The sequence below is a fragment of the Schistocerca serialis genome, chromosome 5, assembly GCF_023864345.2.
Source record: "Schistocerca serialis cubense isolate TAMUIC-IGC-003099 chromosome 5, iqSchSeri2.2, whole genome shotgun sequence".
Classification (NCBI taxonomy): domain Eukaryota; kingdom Metazoa; phylum Arthropoda; class Insecta; order Orthoptera; family Acrididae; genus Schistocerca; species Schistocerca serialis.
Window position 1 is genome coordinate 468,193,210 of NC_064642.1, and position 13,516 is coordinate 468,206,725.

Genomic DNA, 13,516 nt, shown 5'->3' on the forward strand with positions numbered 1-13,516 from the left:
TATCTTCCATTAGGGATGTGGTTGCACTCAATGACTGAGATATGACTTTCAAATAATAGAACACAGCAATCAGCCATCTTTTTCTTTCTGGTTTTATTAGGTAAATTTAGATTTTGGCTAGTGACTAAAGAGTATGAATCTGCTTGAAATTTACGTAATGAGAGATAATTACTACTTGCGGTACTGGATTAAAAGCATGGATTCTTGTTGAAAAAGCGCAAAAATGAATAATGTATCTAGGATAAATTTTCTTACTCTGTCAGCTGCAGATTTTTTAAACTGTCTGATTTTGCAGCAAACTTAGTGCTTAGCAAAATGTCAGTTGTCCAATTACACACACACACACACACACACACATTTTAATGCTGACATCATTAATTTACCTCTAATTACCTGTGGTTGCTGATCATACAGTCCATCCACTAAATCTTGATGATTAGCATATATATATTTTAAGATGTCTTGCAGGATGGAAGAAATTACTGCCTCTTCTTACGATTGCAGGCAAAAGTCATGCTTGCGAACAAATATTGGCATAATAAATAAAATAATTATTGCGCCTATGATAACTTTTCATATATATATACACACACACACACACACACACACACACACACATTCTTGCATTTTTATACACACATAGCATTTACTACACACGTTGTTAATGCACGAGTAAAAATTACATGCCCATTTTGTGTGAGAGCTTAAAGCTAAATACTCTCAAGCGAGATTGATACAAAGGTTGTTAAAAAAAAAACTGAATATTCCTGGACATTGCTCTTCTGTTACAAAGATAATTTTAAAAGCCTATCATTGCTGTCTTCTGCACAATGTACAAATTTCTTATTACTATTGAAGAAAAGAAAACATTCCTAATAACAAGAAAAAGGTGATATTGGAAGCTAGTTGTTTAGGTATTGCACAAATGTCACATGGGTTTTATTTAAAAGCCCGACAGTATTGGGCTACCACCTTCTGGTATGCATTTTAACAGCTGATATTTGTGGGTGACAAGTAAACTGTACTAGACAAGAGCCTTATGGCTTCAATATCCTTTTCACAAGAGCAAAAATTGTGAAAATTTTTGTTATTATTGTTTGTCATATTTCACCCTTCTCTGGTTGACCCTTGTACCTATTTTGTAATAATTTGTTCAATAGGTCCATTTTTCTTCTGAAGAAGACAAATTTATGTTTGTTGAAACCATGGTAAAGGGTTAATAAACTTTTCATTTTACAACTAGTTTGCTGTTATTTTCCAATCTTATAAAGCTTCTATGTGCACTGTTATCGAAAAGCACAGTCATGATATAATTCTTAAGATTCCTTGATGTTTCAGAATGAATTCGACTACTCCTTTTAGTGAAGTTGTGTCACAAATTTCTTTTCTCTCCAATTCTATTCAGCACCTCTTGAGGTACATGAACTATCCGTCTAATCTTCAGCACTCTTCTGTAGCATCACATTTCAAAAGCTTCTATTCTCTTTTTGTGTGAATTGCTTATTGTGAACATTTGCCTTTTATACAAGGCTCACTCCAGACAAATGCCTTCAGAAAAGATTACCTAATACTTAATCTGAAGTCAATAAATTTCTCTTATTCAGAAATGCTTTTCGTACCATTGCTGTCTACATTTTATACCCTCTTATCATCAGCCATCATAAGTTATTTTACTGCCCAAATAGCAAAACTCATCTGCTACTTTTAAGTGTCCCACTTCTTAATCTGATTCCCTGAGCATGGCCTGATTTAATTAGACTACATACCCTTGTTTTGATTCTGTTAATGTTCGTATTATATCCTCCTTTCGAGATGCTCTCCATTCCATTCAACTGCACTTGCATGTCCTTTGCTCTATCTGACAGAACTGCAATGTCCTTGTCAAACTTCAGAGTTTTTATTTCTCCTCCAGATATTTCTTTGGCTTCCTATACTGCTTGCTGAATGTACAGATTGAACAGCACTGGGGTAGGGTACAACCCTGTCTCACTCCCTTCAACCTCTGCTTCCTTTTCTTTCTTAACAACTGGTTTCTGTTCATGTTCTTCAACTTATAACTACTATCTGGTTTCTGCACAAGTTGTACACAACATTTCACTCCCTGTATTTTACTCATGCTACCTTCAGAACTTCAAATCCACTCATAAGGTGGTATACATATGGCAGCGTAACTCATGGCATGCCCCCATAAACTGATAAAAGGAAAAAAGTTTGTCGCTACTACATTGTCATTGTTCGTGCAGTAAAACTGCGGCATCTGACATGATGTTTTAATTTATAACTCCTTTATTACTACCTCTATTCGTAACACATTTTGCAGAGAGTATCCAGACATGCCACTAAATGTACTGGCAAAATTATATCACTATATGACACAAGGTTCAGAAGATGTGACATAAACATTGTGATGCGTGAAAATCTGTCTTTTGCATAAAGTGGAGTGTAAATTACCCTGACTTAATACACTTCATGATTCACAACAAACTTTAAACATAGTTTTAAACTTTTCCTCATTTACATGCACAATGTGAAATATTTAACACATTAACTCATTTGTAAAGCAGTCGGGAGTTTGAAGCTGTTTTGAATGGGAGAAATAGATTCTTTACAGAATCAGGTTTTTACTGGTGTCTGAAACAATACAAAACTCCTTGGGTAGTGAACACCAGCTAACTAGTACTATTAAGCGATGTACAGGTCTCGATGTTGCCACATGGGGTTTAGGCCTTCTGGAGAAAGGTCTTGGTGAAGATGATCATGTAGTGATTTTCGGGGTGCAGGGAACAGTTTAAGACGATAACCTGAGCTACTTGCATGACTAATTTTCAGAAGTATTCACTGTACGCAGATCACTGTGTGTTCAAGCTGTTGTTTCCAATATTTTCACTCAGCATTTTAGGGTAAATGTTTCCTAAAGATAGAAATGCCAAATAACTGTAAACGGTCACAATGATCAGTGGAGAAACGAAAAACAGCACTTTGGAAAGAGCAAAAAATAACAATCATAATACATTTGGACTTTTCCATCAAAACATAACAAGCTTATTAAAAAGGAAAGATAAGCTAACAATGAATAAAATCCCAGACAATAGACCTAAATGAGTACTGCATTGCACAAGTTTTTGAATGCTGTACTTTAGTAACTGACTTGGAAACATACAAGATAGCAATTCTGAAAGTACAGCCCCCAAACAGGAAATGTTTTGAACTTTAATAAGCAGTTTAGAGGGAGTACCAAGACTTAGCATAAATAATTGAGAAATGATTGTGGAGCTTTCAATACTGATGTCATCTCTGATAAGTTTTGATGAAGGGCACGTACAGTTACTGATCTCCAGCTTTGGTTTGATCCTCACAATGAGTTCTCCAGCAAGAATAGGAGGACATAATGAACATCAGATAATTGGTTTCTGAATCCAGTTGTGTTTCTTCAAATAGATGAGGCCTCATAATAAATACTCCCAATTAGTCAGGTTTAACTTGAAAGGGAAAAATCAAATTTCACAGAATTTTAAATGCTGACTCAGTTCCAATATTCAGGGAGAATAAACAGGATGAAAATTTGGAAGATGTTTGTCAAGGACAAACAGTAGATAAGAAAATTAATTTTTTTCCTAAAAATCTTACACAAGGAATACAGCTTTCCTTTTCTATGAATCAAGGCCAGTTACACTGGAAACTGAGAGAAAGGGTGGCTAACATCTGTGGTCAATGTACCTTATGATGGGAAGAGGGCCTTATTTAGTCCAAAGGATTACCTCTAATCAAAACTTAAAACTGCAATACAAGCAGTATTGCAAAATTCATCATCTCACCAAAAAACCATGAACTATGCGAAAAAGAATATCAGAACTCTGAGAAGAATTTGTCGCAATATTAGGAACGAAACGAACAAACCTGGCAAGGCAGATTATATTAAATTCTCTGATGAGAGTAGCAGTGAGACAGATTATTAAATGCAAATAACTGGCCATTAAATTCAATAAATCTTCCTAATGCTAGCGGAAAACACCAGGCCAAAAAATAGTTTGTCAGAGATTAGATGTACATAGAAAGGCATTGCATCTGACAACAGTTTTGGCCAGTCATCTGTTAAAAAGGTCACAAAAATCATTATGTAACTAACAAGTGATAATTTTTGTAGTTATATTCAAAGTACTAATATCTTCCGCAAATTTGGCAGTACCCTCAACGAGTCAAGGTGTATTCCCTGAAAGACTGATATGCGGTAGTAACACTCATTTATAAAATTTGAGGTAAGGAATTGACCATTATAGTACCATCTGCCTCCTTCCTGTGTTCTCAAAAGATTCTGAGAAGAGGGGTTACATCAGAATGTTGACAATCTTTGAGAATTACCTTTTAACAACAGCTCAGTTTGGCTTCCAGAAAGGCATCTATCTTCCTTTTGTTCTTTTGCTTGTGCCTCTGTCCCACATTGATGCAGGATTGACATGGTTATTAATGGATGTGGCATAGTTAGTTTAAGGGCTGAATGTGACAGGACCATTCTTTTTTTCTATAGACATAAATGATCTGATGGATAGGGTGAACAGCAACCTGTGCCTGTTGGCTGCATGTACGGAAAAGTGTGACTTCTGCATTAATGTAGGATACTACAGGATGACTTATGCAGAAGTTCTACTTGGAGTGATGAATAGAAACTTGCTTTTAAATATAGAAAAATGTAAGCTAATGCTGTTGAGTAGGAGAAACAATCCTGTAATGTTCGAATAAAATATTTGTGACGTGCTGCTTGACATAGTCACGATGATTAAATATCCAAGCATAACATTGCAAAGTGACATGAAGTGGAATCAGCACATAATGTTAATAGTAACGAAGGCAAATGGTTGACAAAGAAATTCAGTCGTGCAGCTAGATTTGTTCCCTGCAGTTCAGTCAGTACACAAGTATTACGAAGATGCTTTGTGAACTCAAATTGAATCACTTGAGGGAAGACGACGTTCTTTTCCTGAAACACTATTGAGAAAATTTACAGAACCAGCATTCGCAACTGACTGTAGAATAAATCTACTCCTGCCATTGTACAGTTCGCTCGCACAAGTTACTTCCACTGAATACGGAGACATTGTGTTGGCATGTGGACCCATGATACTGGCACTAGATGTGATGGAAAAGATGTTAGTACAAGTTAGAACTGGACAACAACACAGCAGGACAACAATGCCAATACTGTGACATTGAATGCAGTGAAATATTGTGGGCTACACATAGGTGAGGCAGTCAACAAGGCACCTGCTTTCTGCACATATTAATGAGGGTGCTGAATGGGGCAACCAAGGGTATGAAGGAGAAAGCCTACGTGTCCCTCGTAAGACGCCAGCTGCAGGGTCATGGGATCCCCAGCAAATATTCCTGTCAAAGCAGATAGAAGAAATGCAATGGAGAGCAACTAAGTATCTAATGGGAACTGCAGGAGTGGAAAAATATGGAAACATTGTGAGAAATGTGTGCTTGAACATAAATGCATATCCAGGTTGTGCTTCTGTATTTTACCATGAACGGCACCTGTGAAAAGTGTCAGTCATGGTCAGAACAGTGTTCTGTGTAGCTGTGGTGTATTATGTCCGAACTAAGTGAATTTGAACGTGGCCAAATTGTTGTTGCTCATATAATGTGTGCTTCCGTTATCAAGGGAGCAAAAAATGTGTGTTCCAAGAGGCACTATATCGAAGATTTATACCGCATAAAGGGAAAGCAGAAAAATATTAACTGCCAAGTCCAATGCGAAAGAAAATGTGTTTTAAGTAATTGTGACAGATAGTCAATGAAGAGGATTGTGATGAAAAATAAGATTACACCACCTACAAAAGCCAGTGCAGAACTGAATGTCACATGTGGGAACCCTGTCAGCACCAAAACAACACAAAAGGAGCTCCATACAGGACATGCTGGAATTCTGAAACCACGCATCAGTGATGCAAATGCCTGTAATAGGAAAACGTGGTGCCAGAGCCATAAAACCTGGACTAGGGAGCAATGCAAGAAAGTAATTCAGTCGGAAAAGTCTTGTTTCAAACTATTTCCAACTTCTGGCTGAGTTTACATCCCAAGAGGGAAATGTGGCGGGGGATCAGTGACAATTGTGCAACCATATCATGATATTCCATGAGCCCCAAGGTTACTCCGCAAGATCACATTATTGCCAGGGATTATGTGACCATTTTGGCTGATCAGGTTCAGGTCCATCCCATGATACACTATTTGTCCTCCAGTAGTGGTGCTGTGATCCAAGACAACAGGGTTCCTGTTCACACATCTTGCATCGTACAGAACTGGTTTTGTGAGCACAGAATGAATTGTTGCATCTCCCATTGTCACTGCAATTACCAGATCACAATATTATTAAGCCTTTGTGGTCTACTCCGGAGAGAGGGGAGTGTGATCAGTACTCACTTCTGTCGCCATTACCTGAACTTGCTACTATTTTGTAGGAACTATGGTATAAGATTTCCTTGAAAACCATACAGGACTTGTATTTACACATGGCTGGAAGCTCTTTTGAATTCCAACGGCCTACCTGCACAGTATTAGACATTCTAAAGCTTTGCATTTTTGGTGTTACTATATTTTTGGCCAGCCCTGTGCATCGGAGGATATACAATGTACATGGTCTATGAGGGTGTATATGTTGGAATGAAAAACCATTAGTACCAAGTAAGTGTGAAACCAGGGACAGCAGTGGAGGTAAATACTCATATGCCAGTAGAGGAGTGAAGTAGTGGAACAGTTTACCGCAGGATAACCTCATTCCATTTCCATAAAGCATCACTAAATTCAAATACCTTGTGCAACAGAAGAAAAACACCAAAGGCTACGGAAAATAAAATACGGGCAATTTTAATCTATTGCGTAGTACATTAATGTATGTACTAGGACCATAATGTAATTATGTGAGGTACAAATGTTGTCTTCACCATCTTGGCAACAGCCACATTTGTGCGCAAATAAAAAATTATCTGCATTTTCCATTCTTCTTTTGCAATTGAGCTTTGCACAGCAATTGGCAAAGTTAGAAGTATGTTATTTCTGTGGACTGTTATGTTTTGATTTATAAATTATTACTTTGTGCACAAAGTTTAAAATCAATTTTACATAAAAAAAGTCGAGCACATGTAATAGCTTCAGCCTGAAAAGGAAAATCCTGCTATGCTATGAAAAAAAAAAAAAAAAAAAACACCCCACCACCCTCAATAACTCGCCTTATACTTTTTCCTTGGGATGATAATTATACTTTGTCATCATATTTTAAAAATTTGTAACCTATCAAAGAACTAAAGTAAGTGTAAAGAATAATCTTGGAGCTTGGTCCTTTTTTAGTATGTATTACTCTTGAAGATACATCCGTTACACGTGCCAATAATGCTTTAAATGGCCGCTTTCGTAGGCCTGATGTTCTCCTAAGTGGCCAGTCTCCAAAGTGTTAAACATGTCAATAAATGTAAACTTCCTTCAACATACACTGCTTGACAAATGCTATGGAAAAGCAAAATAACAGACATTAATAACGTCTACATTTGACACCAATGAGACCTCCCTCCAACATAAAGATTGATATTGGACTCTCAGTAAGATACACACCCTCCTTGAACATTAATGCATATTTTGCACTTGTTATTCATTCTGATTACCAGACAGCTGAGGAGTCCTTGGGGACTCCTCTCTCAAGGAGGTTTTCAGTTATTGCATGGTTTAGATGCAGGAGAGTAGGCAGACCATTCCATATGTTCATCTTCACTCTCCAGTGTGTCCACCTCCTCATCTTTCCTGTGTGGGCGGGGACTATCATCCATAAACAGAAAATCCAGGCCTACCACACTCTTAAACAGACACACATGATCCAGAATAATCTCCTTGCAACACTGGTGCTGTAACAGTATGTCAAGCAAAAATATGTAGTGGCATTCAGGCATTATGTATATTACCTGCCCCTCACCATAATGCCTGAACCATACCAGTGACATTTATGGATATTCTGTAGTGTATAATGTGTTCCCCCTCTGCCCACACTAACAAGTAGCCAGAATCACTTGCCACAGTGAAGCAGGTTTCATCGGAGAACATCTTTCTTGTTTACCCCAACCAACGTTCTTTCTCGATGACGGCGTAGTTGAAGTGGGATGGATTTAACAAGCTTTTGAGCATACAAACCAGCCCAATTTAATTGTCACAAAATGGTTCTGGCAAAGAGATATGCACTGGCACCAATACCGGTAGCGCTTGCAAGGTCTGCAGCGACCTGCCAAGGAATGAGATGTCTGTTCCTTTTCGCCAGTAGGGCTATGTAGCGATCCCCTTGTGGCGTGATGGCCTGTCTAAAACCACTGGCATGCTTTTACATATTATATGCACTTACAGTGGCCTTTTTAAATCATGAGATGACATGTTTGGGACACACCCATTACTGTGGCCACAGTAGTGACACTTTGACTGGCTTGCACTCAAATGATGCCTTGCACATGTGTTGCTGCACCACACACAGAACGTCGCACTAATGAGTTGTCCATCTACCTTCATCAAACACCGGTACTGCATGAACGGTCAAAAGCACACTGTGCATTCATGCACAGGCTTTGCTGCAGTTAACACGTCTCAACCTTTGCATTTCACTTTACTATCATTGGTTGGGTGTCATGTAGTAAGTGTCAGCTATTCCTTATAGCAATTATGAAGCAGTGTTGTTCTTGCTTAATGATGGCAGTGAAATTAGAGACATACATGGAATATTGATAATCTTTCTCCTCATATAGCATCTGCTAATAGAATAGGATGGGGGTGGAAAGGTACACTATGAACCTTCTTTCACACACTTCATAGTGGCTTGCAAAGTACAGGTGTGGATGTAGTAATTTGCAGATCCATCAGTTACCTTCTGCACAATCTTCTCAGTCTCTTAACTTTTTAAAAAACAGAACTACTTAATTAAAAAGCTATAATGTATTTACTTGCATTCTGTGTGTGTTTTTCAGTGAAGGTGAAGCTATCCACTGTTATGAAGAAGAATGTTGACTTAAGTGCCAGCATTGGAACTGGAATTGTAAAATGGTGGAAATGTTAGAGGAGAAACGCTTTTGGATTATTGGATTATACGGGGATATCTAAACCATTGGAAGTGTTGGACAGATGCATACACAAACACAGATGTAACAAATGACAAAAATTCCATCTAAGTATCGAAGAATGGGTAGGAATTGCTGGTAAGAGTTTATAGGTTAACAGCTACAGATTTCTAGAGCGAATGTGAAGAAAATAGTCGATGTTCCTCATAACAGGAAGACTGCCACATTTAAAAAAGAAGTGACAACTACATATCTAATAATTTTGTCGCTTGTTAGCTGACGTGATGTAAAACGTGACACAAATAGCTATTCTTTTACAAGCAGTTATCAACTGGAAAAGTGTGGCTGAAAAAAATCTACTCACAGATATTCAACAGTATTAACCATACCAGATGTGTTAAGAAGCATTTTCACTCCTATCAACGTGTGGAGGCAGTATGTTGGTTATCTCTGCCTAGGCACTGCAGCACCCAGGGTGGGCTGGGGTGTCACACGCGTCAAAGATTCATCCTCCATTGCTGGTGGTGGATATCTAAATTTTGGATTACGAATTAAAGATGCTACCCCCACAGTCCTACCCAGTAATAGAGAGAGAATATTTGACAATAGCAACCCATCATGCTGGTGAAATGTCAGAAAAATAATTAACCCTTAACTCACAAGGTGTGGTCTGAGAGAGAGCAAAAATTTTTGAGCTCGCTCTCCAAGGTCAGTTCTGGCAGACTGCTTATATATTCCCACTACCATCCTTGAATCGCAACCCTACGTTTTCTTGATGTCACCTTCTTTGTTTGCTGTTGACACCTTGCAGGATCAAGTCAGTTTAAATGATCTTTTTGAAGAAATTGTTTGTCGGTTGATGGAAGAAGATTTCAGTGATATAGATCAAAGGGCTGGAAAAGATGGTGTTTTTACAACAACCAGTGATCACAATTCTGCTAGCGGAGAATCATTCAGAGAGAAAGAAGCTTAGAACAATTGTGGTGGGGTCCTCTGTTTCCCGTATAAAACACTTAAAGTGCTTCTTAAAATCGAATGTATTCTCTGTGGTGATAAAGAAAACCGTGGATCACAACACTGATTGTAACTTTCGCAGATTGTCTTTTTGTACCTATTGAGGGCAATTTTTATGTGCAAGTTTGAACCCCCAAGACATAATTTTTGAGAATGTAAAATTCAGTTCTGTAACAGTTCATTTATGTGTAGTACCTAAAAAGAACACGCAAAATGTGTGATAAAAAGTAAATTCCAGCAAGCTTAACCCTTCGCAATAAGGTCAATAATATATAAAAACACTAAAGTAATTCTAAAACTAAATGTTATTTAACTTTAATTAAAATTTTCAAATGATTTGCACCTTAAATCTGTTTAAATATAGAGGTCCAGAGACCACATCTCGTACGCATTATAGAAAAGTCACCTTGTGAGTTATGAGTTAACCCTTTCATTCCCAGTGTTGATCCTAGGCAATACAGTATACTGTGTATCAATCCTTAAAGTCATCTTGTTGTTAAGGGACAGCATGCTTCTAGTATGACATTTTGCCACTTGTTGGTGCATGTACCCACTTCTTGCATGAATCTCTCCAGCTATGACGTCGTGTTACATTATTGTCTACACGTGGCTGTTGATGTGGTGTATTTATGTTTATTTTACTTTTATTTTACGAATGAATTGTTATTTCTTTGGTACTATGATGAAGATTACACTTGCATTATTGCTCTGACAATGGTCACCATCAACAAAATAATGTCTGACATAATAATATACCTTGATACAAATGTGCGATGTCCATGAACAATGTAGGGATTAAAAGGTTAGTAACAGTCAAGAAAAAATAAATAAATAATAGCCTATATTTTGCTGTTTATATTGAAAAAATGAGTGATAAATTGAGATCTTATTCCTATACACATTACATTTTCTTTGTTTCAGGTTCTGCTGTGACTAGTCAACAAGCTGGGCTTTGATCAGGGGCGAAAACTTGTGTATATTGTAATGACTTTTATTTTTTATAGACAAACTAGACTGTGACAATGGAACATTACATTAAAAAACAAATGACCATTGAAGAAATTCCTGAACTTCTTGATTTTGTAAACTATGGAAATATGTCAGAAATTAATGATACATCCGACAATATTGATTAACACTTTATTTTTGTGTGATAGAGTGAACTAGTGACGAAGCTCAAAATCTTGATCATACCAGTGAAGTTCACTTGCCAGCGAAGTTCATTAAGTCCTTTCTGTCCATCCCTGCAATAACTACTGCCAGTGTATCTGATGTAAATTTGTCTGTATCGGGGCCTACTACAACCAAAAATTTATCGAGTAATTCACCTTCTTCTCAGACAATATATGCACAAAAATGTCTCGGATTTTTTTAAAAAAAAGAACATACAGATGAGTGGAATGCAAGAAAATAGATTTAGAACTGCCCAACATTACATGGTGGAATTATCTCCTGCCCCCTCCAGCAAATTTGAAAACTCCTCATGTATTTCAAAACATTTGTTACACATGATATTATAAAATGAAATCTGTATTCAAAGCAACTTGTAAGCTAATCGAAAAGATGGAGAGGTACTCAACTGTACACAGGTTGAAACTGAACAGCTTATGGGACTTTTATTCCAAATGGGACTGATAAAAATGCCAGCTAACAAATTGCACTGGCTCTGCAGCATGTAGATATCATCCTACTGCAGATATAATGAATTTAAATAGGTTCCAAAAACTTGAAAGTATTTTCATACCGAGGGTAACACCAACCAAAAATCAAGAACAGGTCCAAAATATGGTAAACTATTGGAAATACGGCCATTGCTTGATACTCTTCTTCAAGGTGTGAAAGCAATTTCACTAGAAGAATAAAATTCCATCGACAAACACAGTGCACCTTTCAGAGGCTGCAGTGTATTAGAAATAAACCACCCAAATGGGGATTCAAGATTTTCATGCGAACTGGTTCACCTGGAATTATGGTATAATTTTCATTCTTATGTGGCAAAGATACTTGTGGTGATTTTGGACTTGGTTTTTCTGCGGACATAGTAACGGCACTTTGAAATTTTTTTTTTCTCGGTAAATCTTGACAAAGTATTCTTTAATAACTGGTTCTCATCCTTGCAACTGGCAGTAGTATTAAAACTTAAAGGTATACTCTGTATTGGTACTATTAGACAGGACAGAATGGGGTATTGTCCTTTGGTAAATGAAAGAGATCTGAAAGAAGCGGAGCATGGTTGAGAGTTGAAACTAACAAGGGGAGGCCACGAAGTTTGGAATGCGGATTTACTGCAAATTTCATACACTTATAGTACTCCCTGAGGACAACAAAATATGGAACCAGTAGTGCGTACTTCTCAAGCATTATTGAGAAAATCTCAAGATAATTTCAGTCATCAAGTATGTACCTGTGCGTGGCCGTTATTATCACGAAGCACATGCAGCCAAGTGGTTAGTGTCCAAGCCCCGTAATCGTAAGTCGTTGGTCGCTGGATTGAGTCCCGTTCGTCACTTTTTTTTCCCCAACACAGTCATATTCTTTACTATTTATATTACAATTGATATAACAGGAAAAATACGTGTAATCAGATGAACTTTTATTAAATTTACAATGTCATTTGGCAGTCTACAAAGTTTTATCATCACAAATAATATAATACTCATAACTACCGACTAATAAACAACCAACGAGGGGAGGGCCAGGGTATAATGGGGGATCATTTGACGGTTAACTTGCGTAGCGGTGAGACCTTGCTTATATAGCAGGAAGAAATAATGTACGTGCGAATTGTTCGTGAAGTATAAAACCTTACATCGTGACTAGAAAAATGGAAGTGGCACCCGGTTCGGCGAGAAATGCAGACAAGGAATGTCATGAATATTCACTCCATGTGCAGTTGTGAAACGTCGTTTGAAAGATGCGTTCGTATATTGTGAGAGTCTTCTTCAAGAAGCGGACGCCATTGATACAGAAGCATCAGCAACAATTTCTGCCGATGGTGATTGGAGAAGAACTGTATTGGGCTACCATGAAAATGTTAGGAGAAAAAATACTCATCACTGACGAGGACCTTATTCATTTTGATGAAGTAGACATAGAAGATCAATTCCGTTAAGTCTAAGAAAATTCATCTGATGATGAAGATTATGAGCCAGCAGAAAAGGCGTCAAAGGGCGATTATGTTCCATTGGAGACCAAAATAAAAGTTGTTAAACTGGCAAAAGAACACCCCAAATGGAGTCTTCGAACTCTCCAGATAAAAGGGTCTAGAAGTTTGACAAGAAAAGATGAATTGAAGAGATGGGAAGAAAACATAAAATCTGGAGGATCAACGATCGATAAATATTCGGTAATTGATGCGTGGACCTATGACCATTTCGTTGAGTCTCGCCAAAATTATGAGCAAGTAAGTGTTCATTTTT

The 13,516-nt window shown here is 37.5% G+C and overlaps 1 protein-coding gene across 5 annotated transcripts in view; it reads left to right on the forward strand.

Annotated features, from left to right (window-relative positions):
- LOC126481183 (L-seryl-tRNA(Sec) kinase) overlaps nucleotides 1–13,516 on the forward strand; it is a 43,727-nt gene that overhangs the window by 27,267 nt on the left and 2,944 nt on the right. For 3 of the 5 annotated variants that reach the window (XM_050104768.1, XM_050104767.1, XM_050104766.1), the window contains 2 exons: nucleotides 8,994–9,221; nucleotides 11,019–11,463. The gene's annotated coding sequence lies outside the window, so the exon portion shown is untranslated. Of the gene's footprint in view, nucleotides 1–8,993; nucleotides 9,222–11,018; nucleotides 13,501–13,516 lie in introns of those variants that run through there. The other 2 variants (XM_050104769.1, XM_050104770.1) reach the window with 1 other exon arrangement.